This window comes from Microcebus murinus, chromosome 1, assembly GCF_040939455.1.
Source record: "Microcebus murinus isolate Inina chromosome 1, M.murinus_Inina_mat1.0, whole genome shotgun sequence".
Classification (NCBI taxonomy): Eukaryota; Metazoa; Chordata; class Mammalia; order Primates; family Cheirogaleidae; genus Microcebus; species Microcebus murinus.
In genome coordinates this window covers 2,954,037-2,962,196 of record NC_134104.1, presented here as the reverse complement: position 1 = coordinate 2,962,196, position 8,160 = coordinate 2,954,037, and the positions used below count along the sequence as shown (strand labels likewise).

Genomic DNA, 8,160 nt, shown 5'->3' with positions numbered 1-8,160 from the left:
TGGAGAGGGCGGCTCCTGTCACTGTCCCCTCCGGGCACGGGCACCCAGGGGCCAGGGGCTCAGTCCTGCACACGAGCTTGTCTCTGTGGTAGAACGTACGCTGTAGCACATAAATTTTACCATTTTAACTATTTTTTGGTGTGGGGTTCACCAGCATTTAATACATTCCGACTGTAGTGCAGCCATCGCCACAGCCCCTCACCTTCCCAAACTGACACCCCCTCCCCATTAGACACGGACCCCCTGCCCCTCCCCAGCCCCTGGTGCCCACCGGCCTGCTTTCTGTCTCTGAGTCTGACTACTCTGGGGACAATTATGACCACACACAACGTCTCCAAGGCTCATCTGTGGTACAGCGCAAGGCCACACGATTTTCTGCTGCGGGGAGACCCCGTTTTGCCAACCCATCGGCCGGGACGGACGATGGGCTGCTTCCACCTTTGGGCTCTTGTGAGCAACACCGCCTCGCACACGAGCGTGCAAACATCTGCTGCAGCGTCTCACGGACTTTTGGGCGAAGGAACTCTGTGCCCGGCCCTGCGCCCTCTGTCGGGAGCAGAGCCTGCGGGGCCCCGAGGCCTCCCAGTGCTGCCGCGGAAGGAGGCGGCCGCAGGTGCTCCCGCGTAGCCGTCACCGTCGGCAGGGCAGGAGGGACCGCACACTTGCAGGTGAAGCAGAGCCTCGTGACAGCACTTAGCCTTCTGCAAGGCCCAAGCCCCCTCTGCCATCCAAACCCTCCCAGCCTGGGCCAGCCCTCCCCTCTGCCATCCAAACCCTCCCAGCCTGGGCCAGCCCTGTGCCTATGGGACGTTCTCGCCTGCACTGGGGTAAATGGATTCATGTAACGTGCACTGAGTCACTACTAGCCGTGTCATCACAACCTGATTCCGTGAGGAGCTTAGCCAGGGCGGCACTGTCCAACACGGAGCCACGCCTGGCTACAGACCATGGACACAGGCGGGTCTGAACCGACACGCGCTGCAAGTGCAGCTGCCGCCGTCAGACCCCGAAGGCTGAGAACGATTGCGAGAATGTAAAGTAGCTCATTAATTTTTTTATACCAATGACATTTGAAATGATAGTATTTGGGAAACCTTGGTTTGATTAAATGTGTTGTTGAAATTAATTTCACATGGGTTGTACTGTTTTCTAATGTGGCTCCAAGAAAATTCACAGTCGCAGGCGTGGCTGGCATTGGCGGCTGACGTCAGATGTCCGCGGCACGACGCATCCCTCGGGGGCTGGAACACAGGCGGGAGAGTTTGAATATAGACAGGGGAAGTTGAGGCTGGAGGAGCCTGCAGGAGGGGCGTGCGAGGGTGCGGGGGGAATGGGGGTCGGGGAGGCAGCAGGCTGGAGCCTGGGCCTCTGTCCACCTCGCGGAGCTCTCTCCACCTTCCCACCCTCCGAGCCCACCTCTGCAAGCACGAGGACAGCCAGAGAAGATGCGGGGGCTTAGGGCGGTCCCCAGGGTCCCCGGCCCCCCATACCTGGGGACAAGGAGGCCCCTCCCTGGGCTCTGCGGAGGGGCTGCCCCCGGTCCTGTCCTGTCCTGTGCTGTCTGCCTCCCCCAGCTCCCTGCCTCCTGGTGCTGGGAGCTGACTGTCCACTCTGACCAAGAAAGCAGGCGGGACATGGCGCCCACAGACTGCCCCACCGCCCGCGTGGCTGCAGACTTGGGCCGGTGGAGCAACCGGGGGGCTGCGCTTGGGAAGCACCTTCTCCTCCCACCTGGTTCCCAACACCTGCCAGCAGCGGGAGGAGGGGGGAGCGGGATGCGGCACAGACGCCGCAGCCAGCCCCGGGCCGGGGAGCGGGCAACAGCCCTGGCCACGGAGTCCCCTGAGTTCTTTCACTGAACACCCTGCTTCACATTCATGTGCGAAATGAGGGCATTCCAGGGCAAGACGGCCAATAATCCCCAATTCCCCGTATGCTAGGAATGTGGAGGGGCGAATATATATGAAACAAATTCATTTCTCACCATTATACCTATGCATATAATATTCTCATATATATATATATATATATATTATATAAAGCTGAACAACGCAAGGGTTAGAAGTCCCCATCAAAGTCAAAAATGACTCCCCCAAAATTTAACTCTTCACAGCCTACTGTTGACCTGAAGCCTTACTGTAGCATAGTCGAAGTACACATATTCTGTATGTTATGCGTGCTATACGCACCGTATTCCTACAATAAAGCCAGCTAGAGAAAAGAAACTGCTATTAAGAAAATAAAAAAGAGAACAATGCGTTTACTACTCACTAAGTGGACGTGGGTGGTCACACAAGTCCTCATCCTCATCCTCTTCCCGTCAGGTGGGCTGAGGAGGAAGAGGAAGAGGAGGGCTTGGTCCTGCTGTCTCAGGGGTGGTGGGGATGGAAGACAATGCACAAGGTCACATGCGGTAGGATTCGGTTTCTGTGAACCACCCAGAGTAGGCAAACAGAGAGAGACCAGTGGTGCCAGAGCGGGGGGCGGAGAGAGGGGAGGGACCACAAAGGGCACGGGGTTTCCCTTCCGAGTGATGAACACGTTTTGGAACCAGGTGAAAGGTAACGGACGCACAGCACTGTGAATGTTCTAAATGCCACTGAACTGCACTCTTCATACACACACATGTCCATGTGTCGGCCTAAATAACAAACAGGGGAGACTCTCTAAAAGAAAACGACGTGTGTTCTGAAATAGGCGTGACCATGGGAATACGTGTGCCACGGTAAACTGTGTGTATTCAGGGAGGGAAAGCTTTCTTAAGGAAGAGTGAAGAGGATCACATAACTGTTTTGAGATGATCATCTTTGGCTGCAGGATCCATAACAAGGTGGTGCCTGTCTGAGATTGGACAGGCAGTTGAGGGGCAGATGTCCTTGCAAAAGTATTTTTAGGGTAAAGTTTCAACGGCCTTTGTGCAAGGCTGTGGATTTTGTAGTCTTTGTGATAGTTTTGTTACCAGGCACACACTCGTGAGAACCCGCTCCCCATGGCCCTCCCCAACTCTACTCGTCAGGGTGTTTTTTAGTTTTAACACAAATGACCCCATTTGGATTCTGACAACTTTCACTACGTGGGCTGACACCTCGATGGCACCCCTGGGAGAAGCAGAGGGCCCAGCTAAGCGGTGCCTGCACCCCTGACTCACAGGAACTGTGAGATCATAGCTGAGTGCTGTTTTCAGCTGCTAAGCTTGTGGCAATTTGTCACGCACCATTAGCTAGCTCGTCCAGAAAGGGACGCACGCTTCCTCAGTCGCACTTTCCTGGGGAGTTTGAGGCCAGGCAGGGCAACCTAGTGAGATCCACCTAAAAAAAAAAATAGAGTACCATTCCAATTATATTAAGTTTATAAACATAAAAATTAAACAATATATTGCTTATGAATGAAGATATAGGTAAAATTGTCAAAAGAAAGTGAATGCTTAATACATAATTCAGGATAGTGGTTACTTCTGGGATATGGGGAAAGAGGAACAGCTTCTGAAATAGTAGAATTATTCTATTTCTTAAGCTGATTGATAGGCACATGGGTGTTTGATTTGTTATACTTATTGTCATATACCTTCTAAGTACTCTTTTGTATGTATGTTTTCTAAATAAAAACTTTTAAAATAAGCAAAAATCCTGACATTTCATTTTTTCATCCTTACTTTTCTTTATTCCAACCAATATATACCAATATGTACCCCATGTCAGCTCAGCTTCCATCCCCACCCCTGCTCAACATGCCAAAGCCGCCCGCAGTCCTGAGATCCTCGTGGGTCTTGGCCCACATGGCCTCTCTGGGGCTGTGGCCACACTGGTCGTACCTTCTCCTGCCTTCCCTCCCCTCGGCCCACCCCTTAAGCCAGCTTCCCCCGGGTTCCATCCAAGCTCTCTCTCCTCTTCGCAAAGAAAGCGGCTGTGCCTTTTTTCTATTCTATGTAGTGGGCTTTTGCATAAGAATTTTATCCAAAAACGATTTGCTTCTTAAAAATCAAATGATCCGGGAACTTCTCACTCAAGGCGTGGTCCCGAGACCAGCAGCATCGTGGAACCCGGGAACTTGCACAGGAAGCAGAGTCCCGGGCCCACCGGGGCGCTGGGTGGGAGCCTGGGTTGCCCGAAAGCGTGCGCACCTGCTGGACGGCCAGGCTCTGAGTACGGGGCTCCAGGGCTCTTCTGCTCCAAGACCTGGCTCCCCGGATTCACTTGGCCCTTCCTGGCACCCCCAGGACTTCGGGCAGTTTGCCTTCACACAAGGCAGTGTTTAACCTGCCTCTCAAAGGACTGCGAGGTCCCTAAGTCCTCACCAGGACCGTCCATGCGTTAATGGCCTCGAAGGCCATGCGGTTATTTCCAGGATCCGGGGGTGGTGGCGTTGCTCGTGGGTAAGACTCAGGTCCTCCCGGGAGACTGTGAATACTCAGGGGCTGCGGAGACTAGAAAGGCGCTTTGGGAAACAGTGGATTTCCCCAGGCACCTGTGGGGTGGGGGGTGGGGGTCACACGGCTGTGGGCGACATGAACATGCTCTTTCCAGAAGGCGGGGCGTGGGTGGGCAGGGAGGGGACTGTGAGAGCAACCTCAGGTGCGTCTGTTCACACCTTCCCAAAAGCAGGTGCCAAGGCGAAGAGCACAGGAGGCTTGCTGGGGAAACGTGCAGAGGACAGGGGGTGAGCAGGAGGGGCTCAGCACTGGGGGCGGGTCTGGTGCCTGTGAAAGGAGGCGGAGGGGGCGGGACCAGGAGGGGCGTCAGACCCTGCATCCAGCCCCACGGGGCCCGCCCCACGCCTCAGCGCCAGCCCTGCGCCAGCATGCCCACCGAGCTCCGCCACTGGCTGGCAGCAGCTCAGGGGACTCTTGGCTTTGGGGTGAAGGGAGTGGTGGATCCAGGGGGTGACAGCTGGGTGACCCTCTGGGGCCATCTGGGGACCCTTCAGGGGCCCCAGTTCCATTTGCAGGGACAGGCCAGGAGATATCAGAGGAATTGCACCTTCATGCTTTGACAGGATGACAAATCAACAAGGCAAACAGGAGGGTTTCACTGTTTGTTTTCACTGTGCTAATTTAATTTTAAGAATATCGTTTGTCATCGAAAAAGAAAACACTGGATTTGACCCAGCCTCCTGCCAGCCGCATCCTAGCTTCTCCCACCCGTGGTCCTCCAGCCCGAGGGCGCCCACCACATGCCCCCACTTCCTAAGGAGCCCCAGCCCCTGGATGTCACCAGTGGCCTCCCTGTGGCGGAAGGCCTCCTCCCGTCCTTACCCTTCTAGAGTGTTGTCTCAGAGACCAAGGCCACCCTCCTCCGGGACACCATCTCTCGCTCTTGCAAAGAACCAGACTGGGACTTGGTTGATGCTCAAAATTGTACCTTTGCTTTAATTCCACTAATTTCTGCCCTTATCTTTATTTCCTTCTCCCACTGTCATTGGGTTCATTCGACTGTACTTTTCTAAATTCCCAAGTCGGGGGCCTGGTCTATCAAGTGTAGACTGTCTTCTTCTCTAATACAGGCATTTGATTCTGTAAATGTTCCTGTAGGGTCCACAAGTTCTACATTGAGTATCTTCATTATTTAGTTCTAAGTGTTTTCTAATTCCCATCATGATTTAGCTTGCGATGACGAGTTCAGAGTACGCATGTACATCTGCACGTTATTCTCACATTCACCAAGAGAAAAAGCAAATAAGTTAATAAGAAACGTGCACGTGTATTGCCCTTTTAGTTCTTTTCATGCCGTCGATTTTACTTCTGCTGCATTTTGGTCACAGAAGGCCAAGAGGGTGCCGACACAGATCCGCAAGGTGTGTTAAGAATTGTTTTACACCTCAGAAGATCAGCTTTTGCCAGAGTTAAATGTTTGTTTAAGATGAACATAACTTTCTCTTAAACCAGGTTTTTAAATTATACTGTTCAAAATTTTTAAGTCCCTACTAAATCATCATCTGCTTGATCAAAAATTAACAACTCCACAAGAGTAATGGCAAATTTCTCAAAATCTTCTCATAATTGTGTCACCGTGGCTCGAGTAGATGAAGACGACGTTATCAAGTGCGCAAGAGTTCAAAATCGCTGTCTCCTGATGAATTAAACTTTTCATGTGCTGTGAGTCGGATCGCTTGTGTCTTGACATCACACGCTAAGAAGGAAACAGCATCACCACAACCATGTTCCCCCAAAACATGTAACTGATCCAAGCGCGAGGAGCATCAGACAAACCCAAACTGAGGGTTTGCGTTCTGCAGAATAGACGTCAAGATCGTGAAAGACTCAGACACGCCAAGATGTTCCAGATTAAAGAGACTACACAGATAAGATAATTAAATGCAATGAGTAAACGGGGACTGGACCCTAGACCAGACTGTCTTTTCTCTAAAGCAGCGGTCCCCAGACTTTTTGGCAGCACGCACTGGTTTCGGGGAAGACAGTTTTTGCAAAAACTGGCCGGTGGGGAGAGTGGTTTAGGGATGAATCAAGAGCATCACATTTATCGCGCAGTCAAACCTCTCTGCTAATGACGATCTGCATTTGCAGCCGCTCCCCAGCGCTGGCGTCACTGTGCTTCAGTTCTTATCCTCTACCTGCAACTGGACTAGATTCCGAATTCTTCTAGTCCCCCCAGTGTCTCATCCATTTCCCCAGGGTTTTCTTTCGTTCTGTTTGCTTACCTGAATACCTTCAGCCTTCACAGTTTAGAACCATTTTGCAAACCAGGTTCATCATCTTACCATTAATTTTGCTTTATACAAATTTTAAACTTTGTACCTGTTGCCTGCCAAATTTCTACAGAAATACAACTCCAGGCCTGGCGCGGTGGCTCACACCTGCAATCCAAGCACTCTGGGAGGCCAAGGCGGGAGGATCACTTGAGCTCAGGAGTTCAAGACCAGCCTGAGCAAGATCAAGACCCTGTCTCTACTAAAAATAGAAAAATTAGCTGGGCATGGTGGCGCATGCCTGTAGTCCCAGCCACTCTGGAGGTGGAGGGTGAGGATTGCTTGAGCCCAGGAGTTTGTGGTTGTTGTGAGCTAGGCTGACGCCAGTCAGCTAGGCTGACTCTAGCCCCAGCAAACTTGACAACAAATTCAGGCAAGCACTGCCCACAAATCTCCTTGCACAATTGTGGCAAACAGGGTTTTGACACTGACTCCTAATTGCCAATCACTTCCCTCCAACATGGGATCGGACCAGCTAGGACGGGTCCATCCCAGCACCAAGGGACAATCAAAACCTCACCACAGGATGACTGGTCAGCAATGCTTCCGGAGAAAGTTCTTGATCAGAAGAGAGAAATGTCAAAGTGGTCCATACCATAACGGAGTCACCTGTGTCAAAACAAAACTAACCGGAACCAGGACGCCAGGTGGGGGCCTTACCACAGTTCCTGACAACAGGAACTATTGCAAGAAATTCCAGCAAACCGCAGCTTTGCACAAAGAACCACAAGCTTGCACAAAGGCCACCTCTGGCAGTCTCCCACCTACCCGCTCAGCCTTGGGCTGATGCCGCCCACATTATCGATCCTTGTAGCCAAGGATTATTATTTTCAAATAATTTATGTAATCCTCCTCATTTGCCTTTTAAAACCTCTGCAAATTTCCTTTGTTTCCCTGAGCATCCCTATGGCCCCATGGCTCACCATGGCGTGTGCGCCCCAGATTTGCAAATGCCCTGTTCACTCCCAACTAAGCTCTTCTCTTCGGAGAGCCTCTCTGCCTCTCTGAGTTTCTTCTCAGGTTGACACGTCACGATGGACCCAGCGAGGGGACCGTGTCTGCCCGTCCCCAGGCGTGGGGTGGCCTCTCCGCCGGGGTCCTCCCCTCAGACCTGGGCCGTTTCTCCCGTGTCGGAGCGTGTGGCCCTCCCTGTCCGCCATGTGCGCTCCCTGGCACTCCCGCGTGCAGGTGCCACTGTCGCACCGGGTTTCCTGCCGAGTCCGTGTCTCTCTCCGAGCCGAGTCCTCGGCTCCGTCCTCCTGCCCAGGGATTCGCTCTGCAGTTTCCGCTCTGCCCTCAGCAGGCGTGGGACTGTTTCCTCCCGCGTCGGCCTCGCCGGGACGCCTCTGCACCCCCTCCCTTCAGTGGGCGCCCCTCCCCTGCAGCTGGGCCCTCCCGGGGGCACCCACCCCTCCCCAGTGTAGGGGTCCCTCGGTGCCGCCACTGGCTCATGTCCCC

General features: G+C 53.0%; 1 long non-coding RNA gene across 1 annotated transcript; it reads right to left on the bottom strand.

The window, feature by feature from the left end:
• Positions 1-260: 260 nt before the first annotated feature.
• LOC142871070 (uncharacterized) lies at positions 261-7,342 on the bottom strand. Its single transcript, XR_012919412.1, has 4 exons — positions 7,223-7,342; positions 3,215-3,308; positions 2,272-2,329; positions 261-1,241 (listed from the first exon to the last, which is right to left on the bottom strand). It is a non-coding gene; the product is annotated as an uncharacterized LOC142871070 (long non-coding RNA).
• Between the last annotated feature and the right edge of the window lie 818 nt (positions 7,343-8,160).